This window comes from Nyctereutes procyonoides, unplaced genomic scaffold, assembly GCF_905146905.1.
Source record: "Nyctereutes procyonoides isolate TBG_1078 unplaced genomic scaffold, NYPRO_anot_genome, whole genome shotgun sequence".
Taxonomy (NCBI): domain Eukaryota; kingdom Metazoa; phylum Chordata; class Mammalia; order Carnivora; family Canidae; genus Nyctereutes; species Nyctereutes procyonoides.
Genome location: NW_026575049.1, coordinates 6,651,354 through 6,669,845, shown reverse-complemented (window position 1 = coordinate 6,669,845; position 18,492 = coordinate 6,651,354). Strand labels below are relative to the sequence as shown.

The following is an 18,492-nucleotide window of genomic DNA, read 5'->3' as shown; positions in this document are numbered from 1 at the left end:
TGCAGAGCTCCACTGTCAATCAGCTGGGGACATATACTCTTGTGAGAAAAACTAATGTCAGGTGTTATTGGTCACTAAGAGTTTAGGATTGTTTGTTACCTCAGCATTACTTGGCTTTTCCTAACTAATACAATGATGTTTGGAGAAGTATCTGACAAGAGCTTGGGAATTTGTTTGCCTTCAGAGAATTAATCTAGTAAAACTATCCACAATGTGGTGATTTGTTAATTTTGGTTTTCAAGCAAGAGATTGTTTATAAATGTCTTCTGGAATATCCAAGAACTGTGCTGGGGCAAAGCAGTTATGCTTCTGAAGGACAGGGATTAGTAGTCTTCTTAAGAAATACAGGTAGACTCTTCCTCTCTGGCTGCTTGAAGCTCAGCCGCCATCATGAATGACTCAGTAACTATCCAGACCAGGAAGTCCATGACCAACCAACTACTTTTCTAGGAACAGGTGGTTATTGATGTTCTTTGTCCCAGGAAGGCAACATTACCTAAGACAGAAATTCGGGAAAAACTAGCCAAAATGTATAAGACCACACCAGATGTTATATTTGTATTTGGATTCAGAATCCATTTTGGTGGTGGCAAGACAACTGGCTTTGGCATGATTTATGATTCCTTGGATTATGCAAAGAAAAATGAACCCAAATATAGATTTGCAAGACATGGTTTGTATGAGAAGAAAAACACATCAAGAAAACCGTGAAAGGAATGCAAGAACAGAATGAAGAGAGTCAGGGGGGACTGCAAAAGCCAATGTTGGTGCTGGCGAAAAGAAGAGCTGGAGATTGGACAACAGAAGGAGTAAAGATTCTGCAGTGGCTTTATCTGTGGGGATTGTTCAGATTTTTCATGAGAGGATTAATAAACTATGAACTAAAAAAAAGAAAACGAGATACAGGTAGAGACGCCCTTGAAAACAAAGTATTCAACAATGAAGAGTTTTATCCGTATCCTGCAGGCAGCAGGAATCTGGTGGATGGTGTTAAGCACTTATTTATTCATTCAACAATTAAGTGTTGCCCAATGACTAAGTGCTCAGCACTATTTTTAGTGAGGGTACCAGGTGTGAGCAAAATGAGTTCATGCTCAAATGGACTTTCCTTGTGGCAAGATGACAAGTCATGTGCCAGACACTGTGATAATACAAACATAGCCAGCTCAACAGTCTCCCACAGGACTATCCTTGCTTACTGCCTTAACATTGACTATGTATGAGAAAGTTTTGATCAACAGTTGGTGGTGTAATTCATCCCACAAGTATGTACAGGTGTGGAACTATGTGCAAGATATGTAACACAGTCAGCCTAAAATAAAACATCTGAATGATTGGGGCCAATTTTTCAGTTTAAACTAAAAAATATTACAGGCTTGAAATGTATCTTGTGATTAAAATAAATGTTGATGAATTTATTTATTTATTTATTTATTTATTTATTTATTTATAAAATATTTTATCTATTTGAGAAAGAGAGAGAGAGAGAGAGAGAGAGAGAGAGAGAGTGAAAGAGAGCATATGCAGGGGGAGGGGGAGAAACAGACTCCCTACTGAGTAAGGGAGCCCCACATGGGGCTTGATCCCAGGACCCTGGGGTCAGGGCCTGAGAAGAAGGCAGATGCTTCACTGACTGAATCACAGGTGCCCTCATGAAAGGAATTTAAATAATCTTTGTAATAGATTTTGTATTTTTTGCTCTGACGTTGTAGCTGTGATGAAGTTAGCAAAAAGAAAAAAAAATGTTAGGTAACAGAAATGGAATTGTCCAAAGAAAATCCCCTGAAAATTTTGAAATAAGCCAATACGTCAAGATAAATTATTCTAGGGCAGCCCGGTGGCTCAGGGGTTTGGCGCCGCCTTCGGCCCGGGGCGTGATCCTGGAGACCGGGGATCGAGTCCCGCGTCCGGCTCCCTGCATGGAGCCTGCTTCTCCCTCTGCCTGTGTCTCTGCCTCTCTCTCTGTGTGTGTCTCTCATGAATAAATAAATAAAATATTAAAAAAAGATAAATTATTCTAAAAGGCAGAAAGGAAACTGCAATGAAAGAAAATGAACAGACGAGGGAGCTGCAGATAGAATTTTAACTATATGAACGCAAGAGTTTTTGTATTAAGAGATTTCTGATATATACCAATATAAATGATCACAGTCATTAAAAATTGTATTACGCATAAAAATGACATTTCTGTATCTGTGAATTGGTAGCGTTTGCTTGGGGGAAAATGCAACAGAGTAAATGCTAGATTCGTGATGAAAGATATTTGCATTCAGAAATGTTTCTTTTATAAGGAAACCATGTTTCCAAGATTACTCCAATCTGGGGGGGAAAACTGAATAATACAACACTATAAAAAGAAGGATTTCTCTGGCTTTGCCACCATCCACTCTGCATAGACACATATCTGAAAAGTGCTTTTCGTGTGATGTGCTATGATATTTATTTGCCTTCTCTTTCACTGTTTTGCTGATCATAACTTCTGTGTGCAGCACCTAGGTAAGGCCATTACTAGTGGTTCTGGGAGATGTCTACATTGATACTGCCCTGCTGTATTGATATAAGTTGCGCTAATATCTGTGCCAAGGGCCTTTTGTCACTGCCAGTAGTGCTGGCATGGTACCCATTGACTCTACAAAATATTGTCACAAATGCTACTTTTCCATAGCTCCCTATTCTCTACTCATTTTTCATCCTAAATAGATCTCTTTAGTCTTATTTCCATCAGGCCTCAGAATATGTCCAGTCTTGCTTAAAACCCAGAATAAAGGCAATTTAGAATCAAGCTTGAATCTCAAAAACTTTTAGGGCAATTTTATTGTTATTCTTTGCAAAAGTCAGAGACAGAGAGGGGCCCCCTACTGGTGAGTATATCTGAGACAGTATCTTGTCTGAACTTGCTCATGGAAGTAAGGATTTCCAGTAATTATTTCTCAAATCATTATCTATAATTTTTCTCATCCTTCAAATACATAAACAGTGCTGTGCTATGCTGTTTTGCTGTTTTCTGGTCTCAGATCAATTCTATTCTATGTGCATGAACAAGTTTAATTTAGGCACTACTTACCTCTAAAAAGTAACTTATGCTCTTTGGAATGTATATAAAATTCTTTCTTTGTCTTTTATAATACAGTTGTCCATTCATATCTCACATTTCTATATCATGTCTTGTGAGCAAAGGCATTGGCCATCTTTGCTCTGGACTTTGTTTCAAGCAAACAGCTTTGGAAGATGGAGATAGTGTCTTCTTCTGGAACAAAAGCAGGGCTGCTCCCTGTCCAGTATCAGAAAGATAATGATTTAATTTGGGGCAAAGAGTTCAGGCAGGCTTACCACCCTTTATAAGAGGTTTCTATGCTTGATAAAAACATGCTTCGTGTGCAGCATCCTCTTTCAACCTCCACCCCCGTACATGTACATATATTTTGATTATGCTGGTGGATCATGCCTCATTGTATGCATTTGTCAAACCTCATCAATACTTAAAATGAATGCATTTAATCACATTAAATTGTACCTGAATAAAATTTATTTAAAAGATGTGGCACCTATAGCAGAATAGAAAAGAACTGAACATAGTGAATCAGGTTGATTACTCATTGGCAAGAAGTAGAACTGGGCTGTTCTCTACTTTGGTGTATGCTCTATTGAGCTTCCATGAATTTTATTGGTGGAGTATGCAAAAATCTTTATTGGGCAACCACAGTGTGCAGAGTGTTGTGCTATGAAGTAGATGGTATCTGCCTTTTGAAATATCCTCAAATTACCAAACAGAAACAATACAAATAGGTCATATGAAAATAGAATAGACAATAAGCACTATACTTTTCTGCCTCACCTATGAAGTTACAAAGAATGTCAGTAGCAATTATTGGGAAGCACAAATTACTTTTTTAAAATAGATTTTATTTTTAAGCTATCTCTTAAAATTAAAACTTGAACCCAGCATAAGACTGGAAATCACAATTCTGAGGTAAAGAGTTGCATACTCTATCGACTGAGCCAGCCAGGTGCCCCAATACAAACTACATTTTAAGAGATTGGTTATAATAGTTCAACTAAAGAATAAAGAATACTTGTGTTTAGATAGTTTGGAATTAGAGTTAAGTAACAGAAAATGTAAGCTTGTAGGATTATCTGGTTTATAAGGTTTTTGAACCATAATCCCTTTTAGGGAAAAAAAATATCTGTGATTCTAATACTATGAATACTTTTAACTGCATTCAGCCAACATTATGTGGGCTTTGGGTCCATGAGTAATAGCTGACATTACCTCTTGTACTCAAAACACATATTATGTATGTTTTACTAAAAATATGTTTTGTGCAATCATGTGTGCAAAAAGCCACTAGAACAAAGGGAACTTGCTGTGGAAGAGTGATTCGCATTGGAATTCCTCACAGGAAGAAAATGAAAGGTAAAATCTTGAAAGGTAAAATCTTCTGCAGGATTTATTCTGTTTATGCTGCCTTCTTAGGAAGAACTGTTGATAACCACCTGTTTCGCATTAGGATATAGATGGATCTTGAGGTATTAGAAGTTTTTCCAATTAAATTTTATTTTGTTTCTTGAGGAGATTTGTAAACTTCTAAACTCCTCTTTTGTTGGCAGTGAGATGACTTGAATGAGGAACAAAATCAATGATTTTTCTGAGGAAGAAATGAAATATACTTTAAAGAAGTTTCATTGAGATTTAATTGACATATAACGTACAAGTTTTAGGTGTACAACATAATGGCTTGATACATGTATGTATTGCAAAATGATTACCTGAATAAGTTTAGTTAACATCCATCACTGCATGTAATTATGCATTTTTTTTCCTATGGTGAGAATTTTTAAGATCTACTCTCTTGGCAACTTTCAAATATACAAACACAGACTCTAGTCACCATGCTGTACATTACATCTCTAGGACTTATCTATCTGGAAGTTTATATCTTTTTTTAAAAAAGATTTTATTTATTTGATGGAAAGAAAGAGAGAAAGCACAAGTAGGCAGAGTGGTAGGCAGTGGGAGAGGGAGAAGCAGACTCCCCACTGAGCAGAGAGACTGATGTGGGCCTCAAATCCAGGAGCCCTGAATCATGACATGAGCCGAAGGCAGACACTTAACCGACTGAGCCACCCAGGCACCCCAGAAATTTGTATCTTTTGACCACCTTCACCCATCTACCCCAGCTCCTACCCTCTGTTTCTGGCAACCACGAATCTGTTCTCTATATCAATGAGCTCCTTTTTTTTTTTTTTTAGATTCCACATATAAGTGAGGTCATATAGTATTTGTCTTTCTCCGTCTGATTTATTTCACTTTGTAGAATGCCCTCAAAGTTCATCTATGTTGTTGTGAATGACAGGATTTCGTTCTTTTTTATGGTGGAATAATATTCCACTGTATTATTGCATACTGTTGGTGGGACTGTAAGTTGGAATAGCTACTATAGAAAACAGTGTGGAGGTTCCTCAAAAAATTAAAACTTGAACCACCATATGATCTAGCAATTTCACTTCTGGCATTTATCCAAAGGAAACAAAATCACTAACTCAAAAAGATATCTGCACCCCCATGTTCACTGTAGCATTACTGACATTAGCCAAGACATGGAAACAAACTAAGCAGTCATCAACAGATGAATGGATGAAGAAAAAAAAATATACACACATATATACACACAGACACAAAAAGTCACATTATTCTGATTGTCACACATAGTTGCACACTGTCAAACACACTTAATGCCTTATCCAGAGTAATGACCTTGTAATAATAATTTGCATATGGCCAAACTAGTTTCCATATTTTCTTTTCTTTTAAAAAAGATTTTATTTATTTATTCATGAGAGACACAGAAAGAGAGAGGCAGAGACACAGGCAGAGGGAGAAGCAGGCTCCATGCAGGGAGCCCGACGTCAGACCCCATCCCAGGTCTCCAGGATCATGCTCTGGGCTGAAGGCGGCGCTAAACCGCTGAGCCACCCGGGCTGCTCAAGTTTCCACATTTTCTGATAAAAGACATTGGATAGGAGAGTATAAATACATTTACTGCTTGGCAATGATTAAAAGATTTAACAAGCAAGTATTGTCTTTCAGGGATTTGAAGTGGACATTTGTGAATAGAGATATCCCCCCCGCCCCTCCCCGGCCCCAGGTCTTTGGATGCTGTAAGAAATAGGTACTCCAGCTGGAAAGCTTTAATTTCAAACATGTGTGATTGTAGTTGACAGCATTATGGCTCCTAAGAAGATTCATAGTCCCTAATCCCTGGGATTATGAATATATTACCTTACATGGTATAAGGGAACTTTGCAGATATAATTAAGATTACTAATCATTTGATGTTAAAAAAGGGAGATTCTTGGATTTTCTAGGTAGATCCAACACAAACACATGAGCCCTTTATTCAGAAGAAGGCATAAGAGGAAGTCTGAGATGCAAGAGAAGTTAGATTGATTTGAAATTCTAGAAGGATGTGGAGCACTGTTGCTGGCTTTGAAGGAGAGGGCACAAGTCAAAGACAGTAGGCACCCCCTAGAAGCTGCGAATGACCGCTGGCTGGCAGCGAGTAAGGAAATGTGGACGATTGTGTCAGCAACCTGAATGAGCCTGGACATGGATTCTCCCTCACTGTCTCCAGAAGAGTCCAGGCCAGACAGCATCTTGATGGGATTTTAACCTAAGGATTCATCTGCGTGCCCCTGGAATTCTAGCCTCCTAACTGTGAGATAATAAAAGAGTGTTGTCTTGGGGCATCTGGGTGGCTCACTGGTTGAGCGTCTGCCTTTGGCTCAGGTCATGGTCCTGGGGTCCTGGAATCAAGTCCTGTATTGGGCTCCCTATGGGGAGCCTGCTTCTCCCTCTGCCTGTGTCTCTGCCTCTCTCTGTGTATCTCTCATGAATAAATAAATAAAATCTTTTTTTTTAAAGGGGGTGTTGTTTTAAGTCACTAAATTTGTGGTAATTTGTTACAGCAATAATAGGAAACAAATACACTGTCCATGTGTAGAGGTTGGAAAGATGGCCACTGGAGCTGCCATGACTAAGCTGCCTTCTAAGAATGAACTCAGTTTAAGAAAAGAGAGAGTTGGAGTACTCAGGGTTTTCCTTTGGCAGTGTGTCAGCATCAGAAGATCGAGACAATTTTGAGTATATAGATCTTTGTATCTACTCAAATTGCTTGCCAGCTTGGCTCTTTGGATGCACACTTAAACTTCAGTTTTGGGGGCGCCTGGGTGGCTCAGTAGGTTCAGTGTCAGTCTTTGGTTCAGGTCATGATCCCAGGGTCCTGGGATAGAGTCCTGTGTCCAGGTCGGGTTCCCTGCTCAGTGAGGAGTCTACTTCTCCTTTTTCCCCTCTCCTTCCTCCTCTCCCTGCTTGTGCTTTCTTTCTCTCTCTCTCTCTCTCTCTCTCTCAAATAAATAGTTTTAAAAAAATAAACCTTAGTGTTCAATAAAGAAGTAATTAAAAAAAACTTGAGCTATTTCGCAAAAATTTGCATAAGACCCTGAAGCTATTCATGTTCCTTTTTCTATTTTTTATTATTTTAAAGATTTATTTATCTTAGAGAGAGAGAGAGAGAGAGCGAGCATTGGGGAGGGGCAGAGGGAGAGAGAGGCTGTGCTGAGCTTGGAGCCTGACTTGGAGCTTATTCTCATGACCCAGAGATCTCGACCTGAACCAAAACCAAGAATCTGATGCATTGCTCCACTCAGGCGCCCCTATTTTGCTTTGTTTTTATAGCACGTGTATCAGCCTTTAGCAAAACTGAGTTAGAGTTACATTCCTTACAGGAAGGTTTCTACTGACACATGCAGACACTCACAGTGTGCAGAGAAGGCTGAGCAACGAAAAAGCCACTTCAGAGAAGACTCAGTGGAGGAACATGTTTCTAGACTTCCCATTGAATCCATGGTGATCTCAGTAGCTTTAGAATTACAGTATTTATATGTTGCTGATCTCTTTTTTTTTTAAGATTTATTTATTTTAGGGAAAGAGAGTGAGCAGGGGTGGAAGGGCAAAGGAAGACAGAGAGAGAGAGAGAGTCCAAGCAGACTTCCTGATGAGTGTGGAGCTTGACAAGGGACTGCATCTCATGATCCTGAGATCATGACCTGAGCCCAAATCAAGAGTTAGACATTTAATGGACTGAGCCTCCCAGGTGCTCTATGTTGTTGGCTTTTACTTAAGTTGTATAATTTCTCAGATAAACTAAAATTATTGAACAAGATGGTATAAAAATCTGTATTGCCAAGCTTTGAAATATATGACCTAAGTGTAAGATTGGAGACCATGCCCTAATTCACATTAAAAGGTACTGGAATCCAGCATTGCTTAAAATTTTTAAATATTGAAGCAATTACATATTTTGGTCTAAGGGGGCTTCTTTTGATTCAAAATCTTGTATTCCCCAAGGGTATTAGAACTTAGCTTCATGCTATTTATATGTTGAACTTGGGGCTATAGAAATTTCTTTTACCAGAAGGAAGAGGCATTAAATAGATATGGAAAAGCCCCACAAAGTCCTGAGAAAAAAGATCTCCAAGTGACTTGTATGGAAATCTGGAAATGATTTATGAAATCCTGGCTAGGTTGTGTGTATATGTATGCAAACTTTCCTAATCCTTTTTTTAAAATTTTTTAAAAATTTATTTATGATAGTCACAGAGAGAGAGAGAGAGAGAGAGAGAGAGAGAGAGAGAATGAGAGAGAGAGGCAGAGACATAGGCAGAGGGAGAAGCAGGTTCCATGCACCAGGAGCCCGACGTGGGATTCGATCCCGGGTCTCCAGGATCGTGCCCTGGGCCAAAGGCAGGCGCTAAACCACTGTGCCACCCAGGGATCCCTCCTAATCCTTATTTTACTGTTGTGGGTTGCTTTTGCCAAAAGTTGCAAAATAAAACTTGTTTATGTGGACAAAGGGGCTTTCTAAAAATGTAGTTTCTAGTAGGAGATTTGGGATTACTGGGGTAATTCCAGGAAACAGGGAAACAGGTAGAGATGCAGAAGAAAAGTGGAGACATGAAGAAAGCGCAGAATATCTGGGAAGCAAGGAGCACTCTGCATTGCAAAGCTTCTTTTGAAAGAAATGAAAGCTATTACTGGGACCAGTTAGATTGTTAGTCAGGATTCAGTGCAGGGAACAGAAACCACCCTAGATAATCAAAGCAATAAGGAATTTAATACAGGGGATTAGGTTCTTCCAAAATTTTTAGAAGAGACTAGGAGCAGAAACTAGGCTGGGTCTCCAGAAAATGTCTTCAGAATAGTAGAGAACTGGTCTACAGGGTTGCTACCATCATGAGGCCACATAAAGGCTGTGCCAAACTCAAAGCTGTCACCTCTAATGCTGTGCTTTCCTCTGGATACTTAGGAAACCAAAAAAATGGATCCTTCTAGCTATGCATAGCTTCTACTTGTAGGGATTCAGCCCAAGATGCTGCTGCTTCCACCAACTTGCCTTTAAATACCCAGGAATCTGAAATAGTCATTTCCAAAGTAATATTTGCTAGTGGATTGCCAAGAATTGACTGGATGATGACCTGACTGGTTTCTGCCCTTTGAATTTTGCCCATTGCCATAGCTTGTGCACAAAGCCTTAGGTCTAAGGGGGTCAGAGTAATACTTTCAGCTTTCTGGTTTCTCCAGCTGCAAGACAAGTGAATAAGACTTTGTGAGCCAGTCCACAACTTCCACACATTTCTCAGCTTCATAGAAATCTGGGGACACACAACAAAGGAATTTAACTCAATCTTAAAAAAATAGCTCAATATAGAGAGCCTACCATAGTTCATGAATACTTCAAACCACTTTTACATAGTATCTTGCTCAATTGTCTCAATGACCCTATGAGAAATTATCTCCTATTTATATAGGAGGAAATTGAGGTACAGAGAGGTTAAATTACTGGACAAGTGTCACAGAGCCAGTAGTTTGAATTCATGAATGACGTTCTTTGATACTACATCATACTGCTGCTTCTTTAATTTTTTTTAATTTAAATTCATTTTGCCAACATATAGTATAATACCCAGTGCTTGTGTTATACTGCTTCTTGAAGACAGAATCGAGGTAGGATACCTGGAGATGTTAATGCTTCAGTTAAGCAGGAGGATGAATAGTAGTTCTTCAGGTGAGGGAGATAGGAAAAAGCTTTGGTGGGAAAGTTCTGGAGATATGATGGAGCACGACTCATTCAGTAAACTGCTGATGGTTTTGTTCTGCTGCTTTGTATGGCGTGGGATGAAGTAGCAAAAGACGGCATTACAAAGGCAAGCATGTAATCAATCCTAATAGGCCTCTGAATTCTGCTGAGACATTTGAATTTTAAACTGACTGGATTTTCAGTCAGTTTTTGAAAGATTAATATAATTACATCATGGACTATGCATTAAATGGGTAAGACAGTAGTTGTTTAGGAATTGATATTGTCTGGATGAGAAATGAAGAGAGGGTGGAAGAGCAAGAGGACATAAGGAAAATGTAGACAGTAGGATCGCAGCTACATAGTGACCAATGGGAGGTAGAGGAAAGACTGGGATTATCCCCAGATTTCTGGTTCCAGAACCATTCATTCGGTCATGGAGGGGAGGAGGGAGCTAGGTAGGTTCCATTCTTGGTGATGCTGAAATTGAAGTACCTGTGGAGTATGACTGGAAATTGAGGATAGATCCCTGACTCCAGCCACTGAAAGTGAAAAATAGAACCAGAAACATTCTGACTGTAAAGCCTCGGCCCTGGACAGCCCCGGGAGGAAAACAAATCTGCAAGCAATCTGTAGCTTATGGGGAGGTTATTGGGTTAATGTTTTAAGGCATCCCTCAGATGCATCTTCTCATCGTGGACAAAGAGAGATATTCATCAATCCTCTTGAGAGCTATGAAGACTAAATACAGCCATTATTTTTTAGGTGATGAGGGCTGTGTGCCTTCCATTCTTGGGGAACTTTATGCGCTTTCACTTGACTGAGAACTATCCTCTAGTAATGGACTTGGGGCAACCATCTTAAGTCTGTCACTCACAGGATTTCCTAAAAGAAGATAATTTCTCCCCACCCACCTCTGTTGCCATAAAATAGGATTGGGGTGGTAGGTACCTAGTGTTTTGTTGACCATGTAAGAATTAGAAAGAATTTACATTTAGCTGCTGGTAATAGAGACCTGACTATAGTGATGTAAACACACGAATATTTCTTCTTTCATATAAAAAAGTCTAGAAATTGATATTCTAGTGCTGGTGAGGCAGCTTTCTGAAGTCTTCAAGGACCACTTTCTTTGGCCATTTTCAACCCATATTAGCACATGTCTTTCTTCTATAAAATAGATTTATGATCCAGATAGCCTTGGATCCCTAGCCATCATATCCACACTTCTAGGAAGCAGGAAGAAGGAACAGAGGGTGGCCAAAAAGGGCCTATCCAATAACCTCTATTTACATGTCAGTGGTCAAATTGGGCCATACACCCAAACCAGCTACAGAGAAGGCTGTGGAACATAGTCTTTTAGTCAGGCCCATTACCATTCTGAATAACATCAGAAAAAAAAATGAGAATGGATAACCAGCAGCCTCAGCCACAGAGGATTGCAATAGGAAGAGACTTCATATTTCAGAGTGGGGATCATGAAATTTTTAGGAAGGAAGTAATACATGAGACAGACTTTCAAGAATGAGCCAGATTTCCAGGCACAAGATGACCCAGAGTAAGCAAGTGAGAAAATGAGTTTTTAAAACCAACCATGGTTGTCCAGCTTGGCTGAACTAGAGTGTATAGGTAGAGAAAGAGTGAAATCAGTTTTGAAAACTTGATCGAGTCATATTTTGGAGGAATTTGAATACTCAGACTGAAGAGTTTGTGTGTAACTCGAGAAATTGTAATTTTAAAAAAGTAGCTGCCATTTGTCTTTCATTTTGGCTGCCTGAGGCTTCGACCCTTTTCTCTTTGGGGAATTCTCTTCCTTATGGGTTTTAGTTTATATCACTCATATAAATGTTAAGTATTTCCTTTTCCAGTCTCAAAGTGCAGGCAGTTATGTGACCCAGCCTCTACTACGTAACACCAAACCTTAACTCAGGGATTAGCGCCATAGAAAAGAAGGGTCAGAAGCTCTCTTTCATCTGGCAGGAGCAGTAGCAAGGCCGCCAGAAATGGCCATGGCAGTAGACTACGTGCAGATGAGCTCCTGGTGCAGAAGCTGGAGTGGTGTGAAGGGAGCAGTGTGGGCTCAGGGTGACGGGGGCAGTACTGTTTCCTGCTCAGACAGTTCTGTGGAGGTTGGGCATCACTGTTGGCAGCTTTGCTTCAAGTCTTCTTACTGTTTCAGTCAACTCGCCAAGATTTTTTGCAAATGTTTCATTATAGAAAATTTCAAACACACAAAAATAGAGGTCAGATTCAGGTATGATTTTTGGCAAGACTACTTTATAGATGGTACTTCCAATTACAAGGAGGTATAACATGATCAGTTGTTTCTCTTTTTTGGGTGTTAAGATCCATAAAGTGGGTTCAGGTATTTTCGGCCTGGTCCATCTAGAATAAGATTCCAACTGGCCTTTTTCCTAGTAGCATTATTGGCATTAGATATTGGCGTGGCATGAACAGGAAATTAAGGTTATCCATGGACAGTTTTATAGGAATAATTTACGTCAGTTCATTATATTTTTTTCTGAGCCAATTCCCTTTATCTCTTTGGCTTCAGAACCTGTGGCTCTTCCTTTGCTGCAAATGACTCTTCTAAATGCCAGAGTGAGCAAGCTGCCCTAGAAATTTGCAGTAAATAGGGCGCCTGGGTGGCTCAGTAAGTTAAGTGTCAGACTCTTGGTTTCTGCTCAGGTCACAGTCTCAGGATTGTGAGATCTAGCCCCACATCTGGCTTGGCACACAGTCTGCTTGAGATTCTTTCCCCTTCCTTCTCCCTCCCTCTCTGCTCCTCCCCCTGCTCTTGTGCGCACTATTTCTTTCTTTCAAATAAATAAATAAAATCTTAAAAAAATTGTTGCTAACAATACTGTATTATATACTTTAAGTTGCTAAGAAAAAAAGCTTATAATAGCAAACAACAAATGTTTGGGTATGCGTGTCAATGCCAAGTTTTCTTTTTTTTAATGCCAAGCTTTTGAAATAGGTCTTTTTTGTTCTTTTTAGTATATGCAGGCTTATTTTTTAATACAATTTTAATTCCGGTATAATTAACATATAGTGTTGTATTAATCTGATGTGTATAATACAGTGATGAAACAATTCTATACGTTACTTAGCAGTCATCATGATAAGTGTACTCTTAATCCCCTTCACCTATTCCCCCCCCCACCTGCCTTCTCTCTGGCAACTCCAGTTTGCTGTGTGTAATTAAAAATCTGCTTTTTTATTTGTCCTTTTTTCTTTGTTCATTTGTTTTGTTTCTAAATTCCACATATGAATGAGAGAATATGGTATTTATCTTTCTCTGACTTATTTCACTTAGCACTATACCCTTTGGAACCATTCATATTGCTGCAAATAGCAAGATTTCATTCTTTTTTTATGGCTGAGTAATAGTCTATTTCATATATATATATATATATATATATATATATATATATCACATCTTCTTTATCCACTCATCAAGTGATGGACAGTTGGGCTGCATCCATAGCTGGGCTATTCCCCCCCCCACCTACCTTCTCTCTGGCAACTCCAGTTTGCTGTGTGTAATTAAAAATCTGCTTTTTTATTTGTCCTTTTTTCTTTGTTCATTTGTTTTGTTTCTAAATTCCACATATGAATGAGAGAATATGGTATTTATCTTTCTCTGACTTATTTCACTTAGCACTATACCCTTTGGAACCATTCATATTGCTGCAAATAGCAAGATTTCATTCTTTTTTTTATGGCTGAGTAATAGTCTATTTCATATATATATATATATATATCACATCTTCTTTATCCACTCATCAAGTGATGGACAGTTGGGCTGCATCCATAGCTGGGCTATTCCCCCCCCCCCACCTACCTTCTCTCTGGCAACTCCAGTTTGCTGTGTGTAATTAAAAATCTGCTTTTTTATTTGTCCTTTTTTCTTTGTTCATTTGTTTTGTTTCTAAATTCCACATATGAATGAGAGAATATGGTATTTATCTTTCTCTGACTTATTTCACTTAGCACTATACCCTTTGGAACCATTCATATTGCTGCAAATAGCAAGATTTCATTCTTTTTTTTATGGCTGAGTAATAGTCTATTTCATATATATATATATATATATATATATATATATATATATATCACATCTTCTTTATCCACTCATCAAGTGATGGACAGTTGGGCTGCATCCATAGCTGGGCTATTGTAAATAGTGCTGCAAACAGTATATCTTTTCAAATTAGTGTTTTTGTATTCTTTGTATCAATACCAAGTAGTGGAATTACTGGTCATGGGGCATTTCTATTTTTTTCTTAAGATTTTATTTATTTATTCCTGAGAGACACACAGAGAGAGGCAGAGACACAGGCAGAAGGAGAAGCAGGCTCCATGTAGGGAGCCCAATGCCGGACTTCATCCCAGGACCCTGGGATCACAACCTGAGCCAAAGGCAGATGCTCAACCACTGAGCCACCCAGGTGCCCCAGTAATTCTATTTTTAATATTTTGAGGAGCCTCTATACAGTGAGTGCACAAGTTGGCATTCCCATCAACAGTGCAAAAGAGTTCCTTTTTCTTTATGTCCTCACCATCACTTATTATTTCTTGTGTTTTTTTTATTTCAGCCATTCTGACGGGTGTGAGGTGATATCTCATTGTGGTTTTGATTTGCCTTTTCCTGATGATGAGTGATGTTGAGCATCTTTTCACATGTCTGTTGACCATTTGGATGTCTTTGGAGAAATGTCTGTTCACGTCTTCTGCCCATTTTAAAATAGATTATTTGTTTCTTGAGTGTTGATTTGTATAAGTTCTTTATATATTTTGGATACTAACCCTTTATGGATATATAATTTACAAATATCTTCTCCCATTGTCTTTTAGTTTTGTTGTTTCCATTGATGTGCAGAAGATTTTTATTTTAATGTGGTCTCAGTAGTTTGTTTTTGCTTTTGTCCTTGCCTCAGGGACATATCTAGAAAAATGATGCTCTGGCCAATATTAGAGAAATTACTGCCTGTGCTCTCTTCTAGAATTTTTATAGTTTCAGGTATTTTACTCCATTTTGAGTTTATTTTTTGTGTATGGTGTAAGAAAGTGGTTCACTTTCATTTTTTGCATGTAACTGTCCAGTTTCCCCAACATCCTTTGTTGAAGAGACTTTTCCTATTGCACATTCTTGCCTCTTTTGTCAAAGGTCAATTGATCATATAAATTATGGGTTTATTTCTGGGCTCTCTATTCTATTCTGTTGATCTATGTGTCTATTTTTGTGCCCAGCACCATACTGTTTTGATTACTATGGATTTGTAGTATATCTTGAAATCTGGGATTGTGATACCTATAGTTCTCTTCTTCTTTTTCAAGATTGCTTTGACTATTTGGGGTCTTTTGTGGTTCCATACAAACTTCAGGATTGTTTGCTCTAGTTCTGTGAAAAATGCTGTTGATATTTTGACATAAATTACATTATATCTGTAGATTGCTTTGGGTAGTATGGATATTTTAATAATATTTGTTCTCCCAATCCATGAGTATGGAATATTTTTCCATTGGTTTGTGTCATCTTCAATTTCTTTCATCAACCTTTTATAGTTTTCAGAGTACAGATCTTTCATCTTCTTGTTTAAATTTATTCTTAGATATTTTACTATTTTGGATGCGATTGTAAATGGAACTATTTTCTTAATTTCTCTTTCTGCCACTTCATTATTAGTGTATAGATATGCAAGGGATTTCTGTATATTGATTTTGTGTTCTGCAACCTTACTGAATACATTTATCAGTTCTAAGTAGTTGGAGTCTTCAGGGTTTTCTATATATAGTATCATGTCACCAGCAAATAGTGAAAATTTTACTTCTTCCTGACCATTTTGGATTAATTTTATTTATCTTTCTTGCCTGATAGCTGTATCTAGGACTCCAGCACTATGTTGAATAAAAGTGGTGAGACTGGACATCTTTGTCTTGTTCTTGTTTTTAGGAGAAATGTTCTCAGTTTTTCGCCATTGAATATGCTATTAGCTGTGTGTGTGTTTTTTTTTTATATATAGCCTTTATTGTTTTGAGGTATGTTCCCGCTAACACTACTTTGTTAAGCATTTTTTAATCAGGAATGAAGGTTGTACTTTGTCCAGTGCCTTTTCTGCATCTATTAAAATGATCATATGGCTTTTAAATTTTTATTTATTTATTTATTCATGAGAGACACACACAGAGAGAGGCAGAGACATAGGCAGAGGGAGAAACAGTCTCCCTGCAGGGAGCCCAATGTGGGACTCGATCCTGGGACCATGGGATCACACCCTGAGCGGAAGGCAGATGCTCAACTGCTGAGCCACCCAGGTGTCCCGATTGTATGGTTTTTATACTTTCTCTTGTTCATGTGATGTGTCATGTTGATTGGTTTTCAAGTATTGAACCACATTGTGTCCCAGGAATAAATCCCACTTGATTGTGGCAAATGACTTTTTTTTAAAGGTTTTTATTTAAATTCCAGTAAGTTAACATAAAGTGTAATATTAGTTTTAGGTGTACAATATAGTGATTCAACACCTCCATACAAAACTCATTGCTCATCACAACAAATGAACTCCTTAATCCCTATCACCTCCTTACCCACACTGCCACATGTGTCACCCCACCCCACAACCTACCACCTTCCCTCTGGCAACCATCAGGCTTTTCTCTATAGTTAGGACTATTTTTTGGTTTGCTTCTCTTTTTTTTTCCCTTTTGCTCATTTGTTTTGTTTCTTAAATTCCACTTATGAGTGAAATGATATGATATTTGTCTTTCACTGACTGACTTATCTCCCTTAGCATAATACTCTTTAGTTCCATCCATATCATTGCAAACGGCAAGATTTCATTCTTTTTTGTATAGCTGAGTAATATTCTAGTGTGTGTGTGTGTGTGTTTGTGTGTATCATCTTTATCCATTCATTAGTTGATGGACACTTGGGCTGTTTCCATAATTTGGCTATTGTAGATAAGTGAATGACTTTTAAAATATATTGTTGAGTTCAGTTTGCTAATATTTTGTTGAGGATTTTTGCATTTATATTCATCAGAGATATTGCTCTGATTCTCTTTGTAGTGTCCTTTCTGGTTTTGTTATCAGAGTAATGCTGGCCTACTAGAATGAATTGGGAAAGTCTGCTGCTTCTTCTATTTTTTGAAATAGTTTGAGAAGAAGAGATATTAACCCTATTTAAATGTTTGGTAGAATTCATTTGTGAAGTCACCTGGTCTTGGACTTTTGTTTGCTGGGAGTTTTTTGGTTATGGATTCAACTTAATTGCTGATAGTTGGTCTCTCAAATTTTCCGTTTATTTCTGCATAAGTTTTAGGAGATTAAATATTTCTAGGAGTTTTCCCATTTCTTCCAGATTGTCCAATCCTTTGGCATATAATTTTTAATAATATGAAATAGGTGTTTCAAGTTACTACACCATATTTTCTAGAGGAAATAATACAGTGTAAGAATGTACCTTTATTGATTAGCTGCTCTGGGACTACCAAAATACATGTAAGAAATTGCAGATTGTCTACTCTGTGTCTTTTATTTCCTATCAAGGGATGTGATAAAAAACTGTTCTTCTGTGGGTTTATATGATCCCAATTTTTTTGAATGATAATCAACTTTAAAATATAAATATTTTCCTCATTAGCATAGTAATACCTTATCATTAACTAAAACTATTAGAATTTGAAAATTCTAAAAAGCAAAAAGAAGAAATAAGATTATTCATAACTGAATGACCTGGAGACAATCACTTTTTAATATTTTTGGTGAATTTCTGGTTCCATTTTTCTAAGTACATTTCCCCCCCTATACTAGAGACACTTCTGCATGTAAAGCACATGGAACAGTGCTTGATATGTAGTAGATATTCAGTAATGGTTAGCCACTGTTATTACCATATGCTATTTTAAATCCTCTCTTAAATTCATTAGATAATAGAAATATTTTCTCAAGTTATAACTAATGCCTTATAAATGTATTTTAAGCTATGGCTTAAATTCATTGTGTAAATGTGATATAGTTTATTTAACCATTCCTTATTTTTTGATATTTAAACGATCTCCAAATTTTGTTTTGTTATAAATAATACCATAATGGCCTTTATGTATAATCAAGCTTCCTAACCTAGAATCCTTATAATGTTTACAACCAGGTGCATAGCCTATGTATAGGACACTCTGTCCCTATAGAAATATTTTTCTTAAGTGAAAATCACTTACTTTGGTAGTTCAACCATCTGGGATGTAATCCAGCAGTAGGAATGCCTCAGTAAAATATTCGGGGCAGCCAAAGATGATACCGTTCAATCTAAGCACCAAAGCTACTATATTCAACTTTGGAGAGAGTGCACAGGTAC

General features: G+C 37.8%; 1 pseudogene; it reads left to right on the top strand.

Annotated features, from left to right (window-relative positions):
• Positions 1 to 390: 390 nt before the first annotated feature.
• Positions 391 to 880, top strand: LOC129511582 (40S ribosomal protein S24-like; annotated as a pseudogene).
• The last annotated feature ends 17,612 nt before the right edge of the window (positions 881 to 18,492 follow it).